Here is a 17717-nt window from a genome sequence, read left to right as displayed (position 1 = left end):
TCAAGAAACTTTAGAGCCCATAGATGGCATATGGACAACCATCCAATCAAACAGGTCAAAGTTTTCAAATATCTTGGCCTTATTTTCCAGTCCACAAGGTCATGGGGAGCACACCAGAAATGTGCAAAAGAAAAAGCACCCCAAAGTACCAAAATTCTGACACGCTTTTTCCACACAAAAGGTTGCAAACATATAACCTCAGTTCTGGAAGTGTTCCAAACTAAACCCCTAGCACAGCTATTATATGGGGCTCAGATTTGGACTGGCACTCAACTGGCCTAAACTCAAATCTCTCTGGTCTAATACCCCTAGTGCAACAAGACTGTCACAAGAGTGCCTGGTCTAAAACTGTCAATCAAAAACTTCTCTCTTGTGGTTTATCCCCACAGCCTAAATGATATCGATCGTCAGAACAACTTGGCCACAATGAGGAAATTTTGCCCATGGTATGACCATTTTCCATCCTCCCACTTTGATTCTCTGGCTCCCTATCTAGCAATTTAAAAAATACAGACGTGCCTTTACCCTCACAAGACTGAATGTACTGCCCTTGGCTGTGCTTGAGGGATGATTCCAACAGATTCCATACGAAAAACGCTTATGTCCCTGTGGAGATGGCAGCACCGAATCAGTGGCGCATGCCCTCCTAGCTTGCACTCTTTACAAAGACCTGAGGAACGAGATTATCGCCCCTTTTTTACTGTCCCTCCCGGGTTGCCCAACCACTGCCACAGTGTCTTTACTCCTGGCAGATCAAGAGGAGCAGATGACAGCAAAGGTTGCAAGGTTTCTAGCTGGGGCAATCAGAATAAGGTCCACTATTTGACTGCTCATTCAGGACTCTAAACTGTGTTTTATATAATCGACTTTTTATTTTGTTCTGTGTATATTGCAATGTTCTTTTGTAGCTATGGCTGATGGCTGATGCAAATAAAGTTTCATTCATTCATTCATTCAAAATGGAAATTAAGAGTTACAGAAACACTGGGGAAATGCAATAAACTGCCATGTGAGTGCAGCCTAAGATTCAACTGTAAGTCTGTCTTCCTGACACTGACTGGCAGCAGTTCCTCTGGGTTAAATTATTATGAATATGGTTATGATTATGATTGTAATTATAATTATAATTATACATTATTAATACTGCGCCCATCTGGCTGGGTTTCCCCAGACATACTGGGCGGATTCCAACAAAAGATTAAAAATACATTAAAACATCAGTCATTAAAAAGTTCCCTAAACAGGGCTGCCTTTAGATGTCTTCTAAACGTCAGATACTTGTTAATTTCTTTGACATCTGATGGGAGGGCGTTCCACAGGGCGTGCACCACTACCAAGAAGACCCTCTGCCTGGTTCCCTGTAACTTCGTTTCTCGCAGTGAGGGAACTGCCAGAAACCCCAGTGTCCGGGCTGAACGGTGGGGGCGGGGACGCTTCTTCAGGTATACTGGGCCGAGGCTGTTTAGGGCTTTCGAGGTGACCCCCAACACTTTGAATTGTGCTCGGAAACGTACTAGGAGCCAATGTAGGTCTTTCAGGACCGGTGTTATACGGTCTTGGCAGCCACTCCCTGTCACCAGTATAGCTACCACATTCTGGATTAGTTGTAGTTTCCGGGTCACCTTCAAAGGTATCCCTACATACAGTGCATTGCAGTGGTCCAAGCGGGAGATAACCAGAACATGCACCACTCTGGCGAGACAGTCCACGGGCAGGGAAGGTCTCAGCCTGCGCACCAGATGGAGCTGGTAGCTGCCCTGGACACAGAATTGACCTGTGCCTCCATGGACAACTGTGAGTCCAAAATGACTCCCAGACTGTGCACCTGCTCCTTCAGGGGCACAGTTGCCCCATTCAGGACCAGGGAGTCCTCCACACCCGGCTGCCCTCTGTGCACCCAAACAGTACTTCTGTCTTGTCAGGATTCAACCTCAATCTGTTAGCCACCATCCATCCTCCAACCGCCTCAAGACACTCACACAGGACCTTCACTGCCCTCACTGGTTCCAATTTAAAAGAGAGGTAGAGCTGGGCATCATCCGCATATTAATGAACACCCAGTCCAACTCCTCTGATTATCTCTCCCAGCGGCCTCATGTAGATGTTAAAAAGCATGGGGGAGAGGACGGAACCCTGAGGCACCCCACAAGTGAGAGCCCAGGGGTCTGAACACTCATCCCCCCCCCACTTTCTGGACACGGCCCAGGATGAAGGAACGGAACCACAGTATAACAGTGCCCCCAGCTCCTCTAGATGGTCCAGAAGGATGTTATGGTCGATGGTATCAAAGGCTGCTGAGAGATCCAACAGAACTAGGAAACAGCTCTCACCTTTGTCCCTAGCCCACCAGAGATCATTGCCCAGCGCGACCAAGGCACTTTCAGTCCCATGATGAGGTATCAATCCCAACTGGAAGGGATCCAAATGGTCCTCATCCTCCAGATGTGCTTGGAGTTGTTCAGAAACCACCTGCTCAATCACCTTGCCCAAGAATGGAAGATTTGAGACTGGGCGATAGTTGGCCATATTGGCTGGGTCTAAACATGTTTTTTTAAGAAGCGGTTTGATGATAATGACCTCCTCTTTCAGCGGGTCTGGGAAGGCTCCCTCACAGAGCCCATTGGCCTGCAGAATCCTGCAGAGTCCATCGCCCAGCCCTTCCCAGCTCGCTTTTATTAGCCAGGATGGGCAAGGATCAAGGAGACAGGGGGTTGGTTTCACTCGTCCAAGCAGCCTGTCCACATCCTTGGAGGTAACAGATTGGAATTGATTCCATGCAACTCAACTAGACCGGACTCCAGCACTCTCCTGCCCCTGCCCTGCTCCCACGGTAGAGTCTACCTCTTTCCAAATCTGAACGACTTTATTTGCAAAAAACTTTGCAAAATCATTGCAAGAGATCTTGGGGTCTTTACCAGGCCCGAATGCCAAAGGTGGTTCCATTAAATTGCAAACCACCTGAAAGAGTCTCCTGCTGCTATTTTCTGCAGATGCAATAGAGGCAGTGAAGAAAGTCCTTTTCGCTGTCGCTATCGCCACTTGGTAGGCTAGATGTTGAGCTCTAACCCGTGTCTGGTTCAATTCAAAATGAGTTTTCTGCCACCGGTGGAATTATAATTATAATTATAATTATAATTGTTATTACAGACAGGGCTCCTTCCCACCCTACCTGATGATGCCTGGTATTTGAATCCAAATCTTCTGGCACAATAAGGCATGTGAGCTTAGCTATGGGCCTCCTTACCTAGGGAAAAAGGCTGACTTTGTCTGTCACTGGAGCCCTCCCTCCCTCCCTCTCTCCCTCCCTCCCGGTTTGGCACAGGTGACTGCTCACCTGCCATACTTAGAAACAGGAAAAGAAAACACCATCTCCTTGACCCTCAATTGTGCATGCATCAAGGAAATTCTTGCTTGACATGCTCCACTAGGGAAATCGCCTTGCCAAGGCCCCGGCTTGTAAACAAAACCTGTGGGCAGGATGTGCCAAAGAGGTGTTGCTCAACTGGGTGTCCACGACACAGAAATGGGCAGGCAAAGCAGAGTCCCAGTTCCAATGACAGGGAGGGAGGGAGGCGGAGGCGGAGGAGGGCATGATTGGCTGCATCAATATCTACAAGAAGGCAACCTTTGTACAGTGGCACATCCACCTGAATAAGCTTTGTTTGGTGGCGACAGGATCAGACGGTTCGCTAGCTGCATTCCTGCTCGGGGTCATCCAGCTTGCCTCTTCTGCCCCCTGGAGGTAAGTGGAGCGGGGCCCCCTCTTACCACACACGCACCAAAGGCAGGTATGGGGAAAGTGGGTAGCAAAATAAGTTTTCTCTTTCTCTCTCTTAATCATTACTAAAATCAGGAGCCCCATCCAGGAGGTTCAGAACAGCTGTAAGAAAGGACTGCCGCTCCCAGTTATCTTGCGGAACATGCTGCCACAAGAGGCTTGTTCACACATCATACTCAGCTCAGCTACAAACTTGTCTCTAGACATTTGCAAGTGTTTGTGTGGAACAGTGTGTGCCCCCTTGATTTGTACAGCTCAGCTGTTTGCGTACAGATTGTACACATGTTGGATGTTATTGGAAGACCTCTAAGGTGTGGCTGTGGCGATGGTAGCCCCTAGGTTTTAGTGATGTGAAAAGAAGTTTGGGTTATGATCAGAGTTCTGTCCATGACTACTAGTCATGATGGGGAAATGGAACTTCCATGTTCAGGGGCAGTGTATTTCTGTGCATTCAAGAGTGCCAGTTGCTGGGCAGCAATATTAAGATGTGGCTGTTGCTCAGCAGCCAGCAATTGGTTGGCTGCTGTGTTGGGGAGCTCTTTTTATATGAATGTGTGTGTGTGTGTGTGTGTGTGTGTGTGTGTGTATGCGCATTAATGGAGGATTGACTATTGGCCAAGCATGCTGCCTGTTAGTTCCCTCGTAATATCAACATGGCTGCTATCCAGGACAGTTATAGAGCATCTAGGTTCAGGAGCAGTCTATCTTCAAATGCCAATTAGATGGGAAGCAATGGTGGGAGCAGGCAGTTGCTTTCATGCCCTGCCTGTAGGATCCTTGCGGGTCGTTATGGGAAATGGGAAGCAGATATTTCATGGGATCTGGGTCTGATCCAGCATGGTTCTTTTACTTTCATTCATACAAAGTGGTGCTCTGTTTGTTTGTTTGTTTGTTTGTTTGTTTTATTGATTAAATGTTGATACGTAATCTGAACTTTTCATAAAAGTGAATCAAGTCAACAAAATCATAATCAGTAAAAAGCAAAATAAAACATAATAAAAAACCCCCAGTAAAACAACAGTAAATACCAGTAGGTTAAAAGAAAGTTTCATCCTGCGGATGAAGTGTATAGTTTTTAGAAGATGTCTGCCAAACCTCTGCTGGCAGGGAGTTCCCCAGGGCAGAGCCTGCCACACTAAAGGCTTGCTCCTAGTGAAGACCAACCTCAGAGATGTGGGGCACCACTGGAAGTGCCCCATTAAGAGGTTCTCAGCAACTGAGATGGCGCGTAAGGGATCAGATAATCCTGAAGGTACCCTGGGCTCAGGCTGTTTAGGACTTTGTGGATTAACACAAGTACAGTGGTACCCTGGGTTACAGACGCTTCAGGTTACAGACACTTCATATTACAGACTCCACTAACTCCACTAACCCAGAATAATAATAATAATTTATTATTTGTACCCCGCCCATCTGGCTGGGCTTCCCCATCCACTCTGGGCGGCTTCCATAGAAACCAAAAATACACTAAAATATCATACATTAAAAACTTCCCTGAACAGGGCTGCCTTAAGATGTCTTCTGAATGTCAGGTGGTTGTTTATCGCTTTGACATCTGATGGGAGGGCGTTCCACAGGGCGGGCGCCACTACCGAAAAGGCCCTCTGCCTGGTTCTCTGTAGCTTTGCTTCTCGCAATGAGGGAACCACCAGAAGGCCCTCGGCGCTGGACCTCAGCGTCCGGGCAGAACGATGGGGGTGGAGACGCTCCTTCTGGTATACTGGGCCGAGACCCAGAAATAGTACCTCGGGTTAAGAACTTTGCTTCAGGATGAGAACAGAAATCGCACAGCGGCAGCGCAGTACCTCAGGTTAAGAACAGTTTCAGGTTAAGAACGGACCTCCAGAACGAATTAAGTTCTTAACCTGAGGTACCACTGTACCTTGAACCTGGTATGGTAGCAAAATGGCAATCATTGTAGTTTTCTTCCTGCTCTGATTTGCAGAAAATGACTTGTGTCTTGGCTCCACTGTAGGCTGAGATAATGGCAGCATTCCTTGTCAAAATGATGGTACACCTGCCATGTGTCCCCAGGCAAAGCATTTATTTAGTGCATTTGCAGCCTGCTCTAGAGGAGAAAACAAACTCTGGCACCAATTCTTAAACTGATTGCCACAGCCACCAATGGCAGTTTCATTTATTTAACAACTACTGCTACTACTACTTTATTATTTCTATCTCGCCCATCTGGCTGTGTTTCCCCAGCCACTCTGGGCGGCTTTCAACAGAACATTAAAAACAGAATAAAACTTAAAACATTAAAAACTTCCCAAAACAGGCTGCCTTCAGATGTCTTCTAAAAGTCAGATAGTTGTTTATTTCTTTGTCATTTGAAGGGAGAGCCTTCCACAGGGTGGGTGCCACCATCAAGAAGGCCCTCTGCCTGGTTCCCTGTAACCTCGCTTCTTGCAGTGAGGGAACCGCCAGAAGGCCCTCGGAGATGGACTTCAGTGTCTGGGCTGAATGATAGAGGTGGAAACGCTCCTTCAGGTAAACTAGGCCAATGCCGTTTAGGGCTTTCAAGGTGAGCAACGACACTTTGAATTGTGCTCAGAAGTGTACTGGGAGCCAATGCAGGTCTTTCAGGACCGGTGCTATATGGTCTCAGAGGCCGCTCCCAGTCACCAGTCTTGCTGCCGCATTCTGGATTAGTTGCAGTTTTACAACTACAAATTGCACAAATGTTTTGTGCAGCCGTGCCTAATCTTGCCCTGAATGAATGAATCTTTATTTGTGTCAGCCATCGGCCATAGCAATAAAACAACAATACGATATACAAAGAATAGAAATAAAAAGTCGATTATATAAAATACATTTTAGGATTTTGCATTAAATAGTGAAACAGTGGATCTTATTCTGATTGCCCCAGCTAAAAACCTTGCAACCTTTGCTGTCACCTGCTCCTCTTGATCTGCCAAGATAAAGGACACTGTGGCAGTGGTTGGGGGACCCAGAAAGGACAATAAAAGGGGGTGATTATCTTGCCCTTTTCTACAATTTTTTTTATTAGTGTGTGTTTTTCTTTTTGTAAATCTACCAAAGTATAAAATAAAATTGGGATTAAGGTTTTTTTTAAGGATGGTTTTTTTAAGGATGGTGGAAGGTGTGTGTGCTGTGTGCCGTTGGTGAAGTGGTGGTCTTCTTCTTCTGATAGGACATGCTGGGGGGTGGGGGTGGAATGGGGGTTTGAGGAGGGTTAGCTGAAAATGTCCCTATTTTCACCTGAGGAATGTTGGAGGGAACGTTAGACTGGCTTCCTCTTTGTTATCCTTCCACAGGTAGGCTAAAGCCTTCCTGTCCAGACAGACCTTTGGAAATTTAAGGAGCAGGTGACACTGACCACTGACTGGGCTGTGGTCCAGACAAGCAGGATTTTAGTAACTGGTTCCAAATGTGTTCTGATGTATTTCAATTATTGTTTTTAACTAGTCTGTTTTTATGACTCTATATTTTACAACTGAAGTTTTTTAATGCTGTGAGCCACCTTGAATCCCAATTTGGGAGTAAGGTGGGATAGAAATGAATGAAAGAAAGAAAGAAAGAAAGAAAGAAAGAAAGAAAGAAAGAAAGAAAGAGTGGGGAAATTTCCTGAGGGCCAGACAAAGAGGTATGGAGGGCCGTATTTGGTTCTCAGGTCTGAGGGATACAGCAAAAATCCCACACATGTATCAGCAACACATTTGCCTCCCCAACGTAATAAGAGTATAGCAATGCTCTACCCATCTCTTAAAGCTCCATCATTTTAACAGTTTCATAGAAAAGAGAATTCTGGCCAGGGCAGGTTCTCTAGTTTCTGCAGCACTGAGAGGTGATAAACCCTATCTGTAAAGTTCCCTCATCCACAAACAGCGAACGGTTCCGCACCTCATATTCCAGACAACTATTCTGCTTATGTTTCCTCTCCTTGCTACTATTTCCCATGATCTTTTTTGTTTATACGATGTTTTATTCTGATTTGGTTTCATCAATTGTTTGTAGCTATAAAGAGAAAGCAAGATACATGTTTATTATAATAATGATTTTAAAAGTGATTTCCAAATAAGTCATGTACAGAGGAAGTAAAAAAAATAGACGGGCTTAAGTGTGACTAACATCTGGATATGATTATGTTGATACAGTACAAATAAATCATTATTTGGATAAGATTATGTTGACATACAGTACAAATAAGTCATATACAGAGCAGACCCATGGAAATCAAAGGGAAAGTATGACTCACATTGCCAATTACATAATTATTATCATCATTATAGGAGCTCTGTCCTCCTTCAGGTGTATTCCTGCCAATCATTTTCTCTACATAAAATTAAAATGGTGAGTGATACCATGGAATGAACCAGCTTAGGTCCAGGGTCTACTTAGGAAGCTGTCATGATGACAGCTAGGTAGACTATTGATCTACCTAGCTCAGTATTGTCTACTCTGATTGGCAGCGGCTCTCCAGGGTTTCAGGCGGGGAGTTTTTCCCAGCAGTACATAGGTAGGACTTTAACTTGGGACTTCCTGCATGCAAGGCAAATGCTCTACCACTGAGCAACGACACTTCCCTACTTGTGTGGTACACCTCCCAGTTGACTACCAATTACAGACCAGGCCCATGGCTTAGTTGAGCATAAGATTCTTAACTTCAGAGTTTCAGAATCGTGGGTTTGAGCCCCATGTTGGAGGAAAAGATTCCTGCATTGCAGGGAGTTGAAGTAATGACCCCCGTGGTCCCTTCCAACTCTTAAGATTCTATGACTTTCTATGACTGAGTGACTCTGTGGTTGATATAAGATTAATAATAATAATAATAATAATAATAATTTATTTATACCCCACCCTTCCCGGTTCAAAAACAACAAATTTAAAACACAATTGTAAAAGCAGCATAAAATACAGTATAAAAACATGAATAACAATAAAATTCAAAGTTCAGAAATCACTTTGGGGAAAATCCATATAATAAGCATTCAATAGTCACCAGGGCTAGCTGGCTGAATTAGTCCTACTTGGGCCACCGAGGAGGCCAGGGGAGAATTAGCTGTGGGGTCTCAGAGTGGGTAATCCTCATAAAAGGGGAGGGAGAGGGAAGAGAAGGGAAATATAAGATCAGGCTGAGTTCAAATTAAAGGCCAGGCGGAATAGCTCTGTCTTACAGGCCCGGCAAAAGGAGGTTAAATCCTGAAGGGCCCTAGTCTCATGGGACAGCATTCCACCAGGTCGGAGCCATCACTGAAAAGGCCCTGGCCCTGGTGGAGGATAGTCTGACTTCCTAAGGGCCCGGGACCTCTAAACTATGGTTATTCATGGACCTTAAGGTCCTCTGCAGGGCATACCAGGAGAAGCGGTCCCATAGATATGAGGGCCCTGCGCCACAAAGGACTTTAAAGGTCCATGAATTTAGGCTGCAATCCTGTACACACTTACGCAGGAGCAATGGAGACTAGTCCATTAGTGCAAATATGGCACAGTCTCACTGACTTCAGTCTGCCCTCAGCCACTTCCCCCATTCCTGCCTTCCTACTTACAACCAGTCTAGGAGATGGCCCAAGCTGTCAGCTTACTTCCTCTCCTTAGTCTCAGTGTTGCCTTTAACTCTGCAGGGAAGTGCATGGGGATAAAACTTACCTGGTTCTGCCTCTCAGCAGCTATGGTGCCACCCTCTGTTTAGCTCCCTGCCTTCTGCCCTACCAGTCCCAATGAGCACCAGTCAACACAGCCTGAAAATAACTTGCATTAAACTCAGTGGGGCTGCACTGTTAAACTTGCGGCTTCTTCAGATTTCATTTGTAATCGCTAAGGCTACCATACACCATGCATTTAACACACACACACACACACACACACACACACACACACAGAAAGAGAGAGAGAGAGAGAGAGAGAGAGAGAGAGAGAGAGAGAGAGAGAGAGAGAGAGAGAGAATATCATAGGAACTGTTGCTTGTCAAGGTCTCTCTCTCTCTCTCTCTTTGCCTCTCCAGCAGTGCAATGGCAGATTCAGAAATGCAGGGTCCCTTCATGGTAATCACCAAAGCCTTCTACGATTACCAGGAACAACCTTAAAACTTTACTCTGCTTATATTAGAACCGGATGTTTAATCCAGCTCTTGCAGAACACCAGCCAGCAGTCTCAATCAAAAACAGTGATAGGCTGATCAGAGAGGAGATAAGCATTCTTTCTATTAAAGTCCTTTACAAGGTTGGAGATCAGTGCAAGTAAAAGAAAACGGGGGGGGGGGAGGAGAGAACCAGTGCTTTTAAAAGTGAATTATTATACATAGCATATATGGGTGCTGCTTTGCATATCGTTCCGGAAACAATATTGTCCACCAAAGCCAGCCTCCTTTCAAAATGCAGAATATCACCTCTGTAGGAGGACAGATAATATTACATGTTATGCACAGGAGTCAGCAGCTTGATGAGTTTCAGATGTTTTTTTCTTGTCAGTCTGTTACTAAAAGCACACCGGCTTCTAAGGCCACGTTCATACATTTAAAGCACCACTATACCACTTGAAATAGTCTAAGTTCCCTCAAAGAATTTGGGAGCTCTGGTTTGTTCCCTTCCCAGAGCTACAATTCCCAGAGTTCCTGTGAAGAGATACTGACTGTTAAACCACTCTGAGAATTGTAGCTCTGGGAGGGTAATAGGATGTCTCCTGACATCTCTGAGCAGCTCTCCAGGGTTTCAGGCCTGTCCCACCTGTTACTGGATGTGCTGGGGATTGAACCTGCAGCCTTTTGCCTGCAAAGGAGATACTCTACCACTGAAGATTCCACCCCTCGTGGTAAAGATCTGGATGGATGACAGTGCTTGCGGAATAAGGTTCCAGTCCTCATGGTTCTGAATAAAGGACTGGCATGAATAGAAAGCTGCCTTGTACCAAGCAAGACCATTGGTCCATCTAGCACAGTATTGTCTACACTGGCTGGCAGTGGCTCTCCTGGCTCTTTTCCCAGTCCTACCTGGAGATGCTGCTGGGGATTGAACCTGGGACCTTCTGCATGCAAAGCAGGTGCTCAACCCCACTGAGCTGTCCCTTCCTCAGCATTAGGCTATTACTCATATCACAGGTGATTTAAGTATATGTGAGTGTGGTTTCAGAGTAATTTTTTTATCCCTACCGCCCCATGTACCTTCAGCCTTCCTCCCTACACACACACACACACACACACACAGAGAGAGAGAGAGAGAGAGTCCTATATTTTCTTGCTTTCCATGTCTGCCACTGAAGCAAGTTGGATTTTTCCATATACCTTTGTTTCAAGTGAAATGACGCAAAAACGCACTGCACCTAACCTTTCGAAAGCGAGACTTGAGACTTATCGCACGATCCATCTTCATTAAATAATAATAATAAAAGTAGTGACAGACCTCAGCTGACAACATGACTGTGTGCATTAGACATTTAAAGTGTTTTTTAAAATTTCCTGCTCTCGCAGGAGAACAACCTGCCAGGCCGCTGTAAACTTGTTCAAACAGCAATGTTCTTGTGCTGTAAGAGATGTCAACGCCACTATTTTAAAGGGCATAGGAGGCTGTTGCAGCCCAGATGTTATCTTGCAAACTCCCCTGACTGAACCCTGAGCCCCAGTTAAAGGGGATGTCATGCGTACCATACCCTTAACTGGAAGGGCAGGATACCAAAGGATGACCAATTCATTTATCATAAATTTATTTACATTATTACATGTGGTATTACAGTATTTATGTTTACTTGTGGGATTAACTTACCCCATACATGCCAACTTGACAACTTCACTCTCAGGAATCAGCACTGGTACAAGTGCCATGCAATATTTGTTCCACACTTGAAAGAAATTGAAATTTTAGCTTGGGGGCACCTACACTTTGGAACTCCCTGCCTATTGACATCAGGCAAGTGCCTTCCACATCTATTTAAAACATTTTTGTTTAGTCAAGCCTATCCAGACATGTAGATGTGACTTGTTTTGTTTTGTTTTTAGCAAGGGTTGATTTTAATCATCTTTTGAATATTTTGAATACCTGGTTTTTATCAGTAATTTCAATGTTTTCTTTTATATAATTGTAAACTGCATAGGGGTTCTTGTTTTTCTGGACACCACAGTTTAAGAAAGATATTGACAAGCTGGAGGTTTAGGATCAGAGTTTTCCTTTTCCTATATGGGCTACCTTCCATCTGCCCCTCACTTCCCTCTACAGCACATGCAGAAACCACCTTCTTGACCATTGGGCCCACTATTGGTCCCATCTGCTCAACCCGCCGGAGCCTGTCTTTGCATTCAGGGAAGTCCCTAACTCACCAAGGGTTTGAGACCCATCAGCTACCTTCACCGGGTTTAGCTGGCCAGTTGAAGCCATTCCCGGGTTGTGGCCACTGTCACATGCTGACAACTTCTAGGAGTCACACATGAGAGCTAGGTGCTGAGTCGGGGCCAAAGGAGGACAAACTACCCCAGAAGGAACATGATGTGTCTGTCACCCACAGAGGTACTACCTCTCCCCTAACATTCCATACACTCCATTGTTAGATATAATATAATTAATAGAATATTGGGTGCGGGTGGCGCTGTGGTCTAAACCACTGAGCCTCTTGGGCTTGCCGATCAGAAGGTCGGCAGTCCGAATCCCCACGACGGGGTGAGCTCCTGTTGCTCGGTCCCAGCTCCTGCCAACCTAGCAGTTCAAAAGCATGCCAGTGTAAGTAGAAAAATAGGTACCGCTCTGGCGGGAAAGTAAACGGCATTTCCAGGCGCTCTGGTTTCTGTCATGGTGTTCAGTTGTGCCAAAAGCAGTTTAGTCGTGCTGGCTACATGACCTGGAAAGCTGTCTGTGGACAAACGTCGGCTCCCTCAGCCTGAAAACAAGATGAGTGCTGCAACCCCATAGTCACCTTTGACTGGACTTGACCATCCAGCGGTCCATTACCTTTTACTTAAATGAATAAAATAGAATAGAAATATGTGATGTGGGGCTTCTCCAAATAGCCCATTCATTCAGAATTAATCCCAATTTCCTTACACAAAGTTTATGTGATGGTTAGACTAGGTCTGGCTTTTATTGAGTATTTGTCCGGCTTTGTTTGTGGGGAAGTTACATGACAATGAGCATTCATTCTGAGTTTATCTTGATCTGCTTACAGATTATTTACTTGTCTTCCCATTAGTCATTTGTTCATCCCACACTTTCCAATGTGTTTTTCTGTCACTTTCTAAAACATAAAAAGTCATTGAAAAAAACTGAAAACATAGGAAGCTGCTTTATACTGAGTCAGACCCATTGGTTGTTCTAGTTCAGTATTGTCTGCACTGGCTGGCAGTGGCTCTCCAGGGATTCAGGCAAGAGAACATTCCTGGCCCTGCCTGGAGATGCCATTGGGGATTGAACCTGGGACCTTCTGCATGCAAAGCAGGTTCTCTGCCCCTTCCTCACAGGACTCAGTCACCAGGCTCCCTCAGCATTCTCTTTGCCAATCTTCCCAGGGCATGTTAGAATAGGTGTACAGGGCCCCTGGTCTGCTGGCTTAATTAGTGTGCCTCCACCCCAGCCATTTCAACCCAGCCACATCAAGTGTTGGGCATGTAAGGATGCAGCCAACCCAAAAGGGTTTTTTCAGGAAGTAACAATCAGCTGGCCAGTGGCACATGCAAAGCCCTGTGCACCCAGATACACAACTCCGAAAGACCCAGCAATCAGCTGATTTCAAACCCTGCAAGAGGGGATGATGTCATTGTGATACCAGGTGATTGACAAGTGGCCAGCACCACCCCCTGTCAGACTTCACCCGCCATGGGTGGGGGAGGTAACAACCCGCTGGCTATCCAGATCTACCTCACCACACTTGGTTTACACAGACCAATGGGAAGGCAGCATATTTCATGATGGGCAGGTGTGGCTGGTATCAAATCCTTCAGGTGCTCCTCCATCCACATCCTGCCCCTCCTGCCCACGACTGGCTCTTTGGAATGTGCTGGTGCTGTTTGCCAAGGTTTTATTTCTGGGCAGAAGCCCAAGGCCTTGTTGAACATATGGGTGGATCCCTTTGTTGATCCTGTTTTTGTGAGCTTATTTATTGGCAGTGGATTTATCTAAGGCCTGTTATATATAGTTTCTTTGAAAGGGAATGTTAGACAAGCTATGCCAGCTGTCAAATGGGTGACGGGCAAGGAAGCTGCTGAATCAGACCCATTAGGCCATGGGTCGGCAAACTAAGGTCCGCGGGCCGGATCAGGCCCAATGGCCTTTTGGATCTGGCCCATGGACGGTCCAAGAATCCAGGCAGTTGGCATAGCGCGCGTGATGGTTTTTGCAACTCAACCAGGCTTGGGGGGTCAAAAGAGAGGCAGGCGGCTGCTTGAGGCAAGCCCCTTCTCCGCCTGTCATGCGTACGCAGCAATCTTTTCTTCCGGGGTGGGGAAGAGGGAAAAGGAGCCACAGTTTGGATTTCCACAATGGAACTGCTGGTGACTGACCTCAGGAAGGGCAGTTGCGGGAGGTGCCTTGGGAACGACGCCCGCCAGTGTCTGTGGCGGTGGTGCTTCCCACCGGAGGAAGCAGGGAGCGCGTGGGCGGCTGCACTCCAAATCCGTTCTGCGCTCTGCTGGGGAGGCTGCTTGTTAGCTACACTGTGCGAGCCATCGAAAGGTAAATAGCTGCTGCTGCCTCGTCTTCCCTCACACAGGAAAAAGAACGTTTTGGCTTGAGTGGCGTTGGTCTGACTTAGTGTGGCCGACGGCTTTTCCCTTCACCCACGTATACGCACACGCTCTCCAGGGCTGACAGGAATGGCGTGCTTACCTCAGCCTCCCACCCCGCCTTACAAGAGAAATAATAACTGTCAACGTGTAAAACGCAAAGGAAGCAGCGTGGGTGTATGAGGGAACATCCCCTCCCAAATTACATTTTGGCAACATTGGAGTTTGTCCCAATAAGGGTTTTTGCCAAAAATGTGGGTCATAATCATGGCAATAAATAGTCCAGCCCCCCACAAAGTCTGAGGGACAGTGGACCGGCCCCCTGCTGAAAAAGTTTGCTGACCCCTGCATTAGGTGATCTAGCTCAGTACTGCCCACACTAACTGGCAGCAGCTGTCCAGGGTTTCATGGAACTGTGTGAGAGTTGTTAGGGGACCCCCTCACAGAAATATAGTTCCCAAAGGTCCCTGGGAAGAGGGATTGACTGTTAAACGACATCCAGAATTGTAAAAGAACAATTCGCACCCTTTACAAACTACAGCTCCCAGGACTCTTTGTGGAAAGCCATGTCTGTTTAAAGTGGCATGATACTGCTTTGATTGTACAGTGCACGTGTGGCCTCAGTTGCTTCACTAACTTTAGGTGGCTTGGAAAGAAATGGATGGAGGAGAGAAGAGCCATCAGCCATAGTAGTTGAAAGGAACCTCCAGGCAAGGGACAGGCAATTATCATACAATGAGGTCCTTTGTGAGATTACAGTGTCTTAATCTTTTTAAAAAGAAAAGAAACACTTATGATATGTGAACTGCCAAATTCTACTTTTCAAGCAAGGTTAAGCCAGGAAATAAAACGCAGGCAGAGAATACCTTTCAGAAATTGGCAAGGTCTGATCGGGGAGGTGGGTTAAGGTAAGGTTACCAGGTTCTTTCCCAGTGAATCCAGGAACACTTTTCAACTTCAATGGATTTTGTCAGGGGACTGATTTGTAAATCTGGGGACTGTCGCTGTGAAACGGGGACGTCTGGTAACCTTAGGTTAAGGTGCTCATTTGTTGCATGTTATGGAGGAATGTCCTCTATTTGACAGCGTCCTCTATTTCTCTATTTAACAAGGCATCCCATACAAGTCAACAACTTTAGGCAGGGATGCCAGCCATTCAGTTCCCAACTAGTTGAAATTCACAAGAGGGGCATAAAGCCAACATTCTGTCTATAGTTCTATGCTCCCACCACCCGATAGAATATAGAGGTAGAGGTAGATTGCATTTGAACATAGATGCTCCATTCTTAACTTTCATGACTAGTAGGAGTCCTGTTGGATCAAATCAATAGCTTATCTAGTGCAGAATCCTGAATCTCCCAGTGGCCAGCCAAATGCCCCAGGGAATTCCACAAAGAGGGCTTGAAATTCAAAAAGTATTGATTGATTTTAATATTATCAACTTCTGTTCCGTCCCCTGCTGTTTAACGGAATTTGGAGGAAACCTGAAAAAGGCACGGTAGTTATTTCCTTGAAGAGAGGATTGGCGTAACCTGCCAAGCCCCCCCCCCCCAATATTTATCTTGCCACAACATATAGTAGACTTCAGGTTCGTTCTCAGCTAAGCCACACAGCAAACTCTGGTGTAGCCACCAAGACTAACACATTAACCTTCCTTTTCAAAGCCAAAAAGGTGCTCACCATGTCTCTCTATGTTCTATCTTAGGGTTGCCATATTTCAAAAAGTGAAAATCTGGACACAAAGAAATTGTTTTTGACCCACTTTTAAGAAAATTCACCAAAATCTACATTTCCGACATGGGTTGCCATACGTCTGGGTTTTCCTGGACATTTGAGGGATTTCTGCCTGGACACGACTGCCAAATCCCAGGAATCACCAGGAAATTCTGGGCGTATGGCAACCTTATATCTACTGGTGAAGGCATTGCAACTCTGGATAACAGTTCCTGGGAATCACCAGTGAGGGAGAGTTGCTCTAGCGCTCACTTCCTGCTTGCGGCCTCCCCATGGACATCTGTTTGACCACTGTGGGAACAGGACTGGATGGGCCTTTGTCCTAATCTTGCAGGGCTCTTATTATTGCTTCTGAGGAAAAGTGCTGATTCACATGCTGCTTGGTAAACAAAGAGCTGGTGTGGTATGAGCTGAGTAATCACTTGTTCAAATGTCACTCCCACCATAGATGCATTAAATTACCTTTAGAAAGCACTTATATGGCCTCAGACAACTCACTCCATTCTCAGTCACAGCTACCTGCCAGTGCTTTCTAGATTCCTGCTGCTGCTGCTGCAGCATCAGCAGCACTTACGGAGTTAAAAGAAAAAGAAAAACCAATTGCACCTGTTTATCTACCGTGTGGCCTTGGGAGCTTTCTTTTCCATTCGGATATCTTTAGTGATCCATGTAATTGATTCTGGCACAAAGTCAAGCAGCAGTCAGACGTGTCGGCCAGAGATTCACACACCCATACCCACACATACCAGGGCTTTTTTTTCCTGGTTTCAAAATTTTCAATAGTGAAAGAATTGGGGGAATCGTCATTTAGAAGCAAAGTGCAAATGTGGAAGTCATCAACTGCATCCCCCAGGATCCTGGGCTCAGTTACAACATAAGAATTTCCCCAGAATTTGCATTTGTTACCGATGCCCCAACTGTACCTGCCATTGGGCAGGTAACTCACTTGGGAGTGATCTGCAGAAGGTTGGATTAGGTGACCCTTTAGGTCCCTTCCAACGCTACAGTTTTATGATTCTGTGATTCGTGTTTGCCTCCAGCCATACAGAAATGCATTGCCCTGGTATACAGTGGTACCTCAGGTTACAGACGCTTCAGGTTACAGACACCGCTAACCCAGAAATAGTACCTCGGATTAAGATGAGAACAGAAATCGCGCAGCAGCAGCGCGGCGGCAGCAGCGGGAGGCCCCATTAGCTAAAATGGTACCTCAGGTTAAGAACAGTTTCAGGTTAAGAACGAACCTCCAGAACGAATTAAGTTCTTAACCCAAGGTACCACTGTAATGCATTTACTGTATCAAGCTTTCAAAATATGTACGTCTGCACCCCCATCATTCTGCCCGGACGCTGAGGTCCAGCGCTGAGGGCCTTCTGGCGGTTCCCTCATTGCGAGAAGCAAAGCTACAGGGAATCAGGCAGAGGGCCTTCTTGGTAGTGGTGCCTGCCCTGTGAAATGCCCTCCCATCAGATGTCAAAGAGATAAACAACTACCTGAGATTCAGAAGGCAGCCCAGTTCAGGGAAGTTTTTAACATGTGACATCT

At 46.0% G+C, this 17717-nt stretch overlaps 1 protein-coding gene across 1 annotated transcript in view; it reads left to right on the top strand.

The window, feature by feature from the left end:
• The first annotated feature begins 3613 nt into the window (after window positions 1-3613).
• Window positions 3614-17717, top strand: part of ENTPD8 (ectonucleoside triphosphate diphosphohydrolase 8) — a 29429-nt gene continuing 15325 nt past the window's right edge. The window contains exon 1 of the mRNA XM_081896512.1: window positions 3614-3742. The gene's annotated coding sequence lies outside the window, so the exon portion shown is untranslated. The remainder of the gene's footprint in view (window positions 3743-17717) is intronic.

The sequence above is a fragment of the Podarcis melisellensis genome, assembly GCF_964234715.1.
Source record: "Podarcis melisellensis genome assembly, chromosome: Z".
NCBI classification, from domain to species: Eukaryota; Metazoa; Chordata; class Lepidosauria; order Squamata; family Lacertidae; genus Podarcis; species Podarcis melisellensis.
The sequence above is the reverse complement of the archived record's forward strand: the minus strand, read 5'-3'. Positions and strand labels throughout refer to the sequence as shown.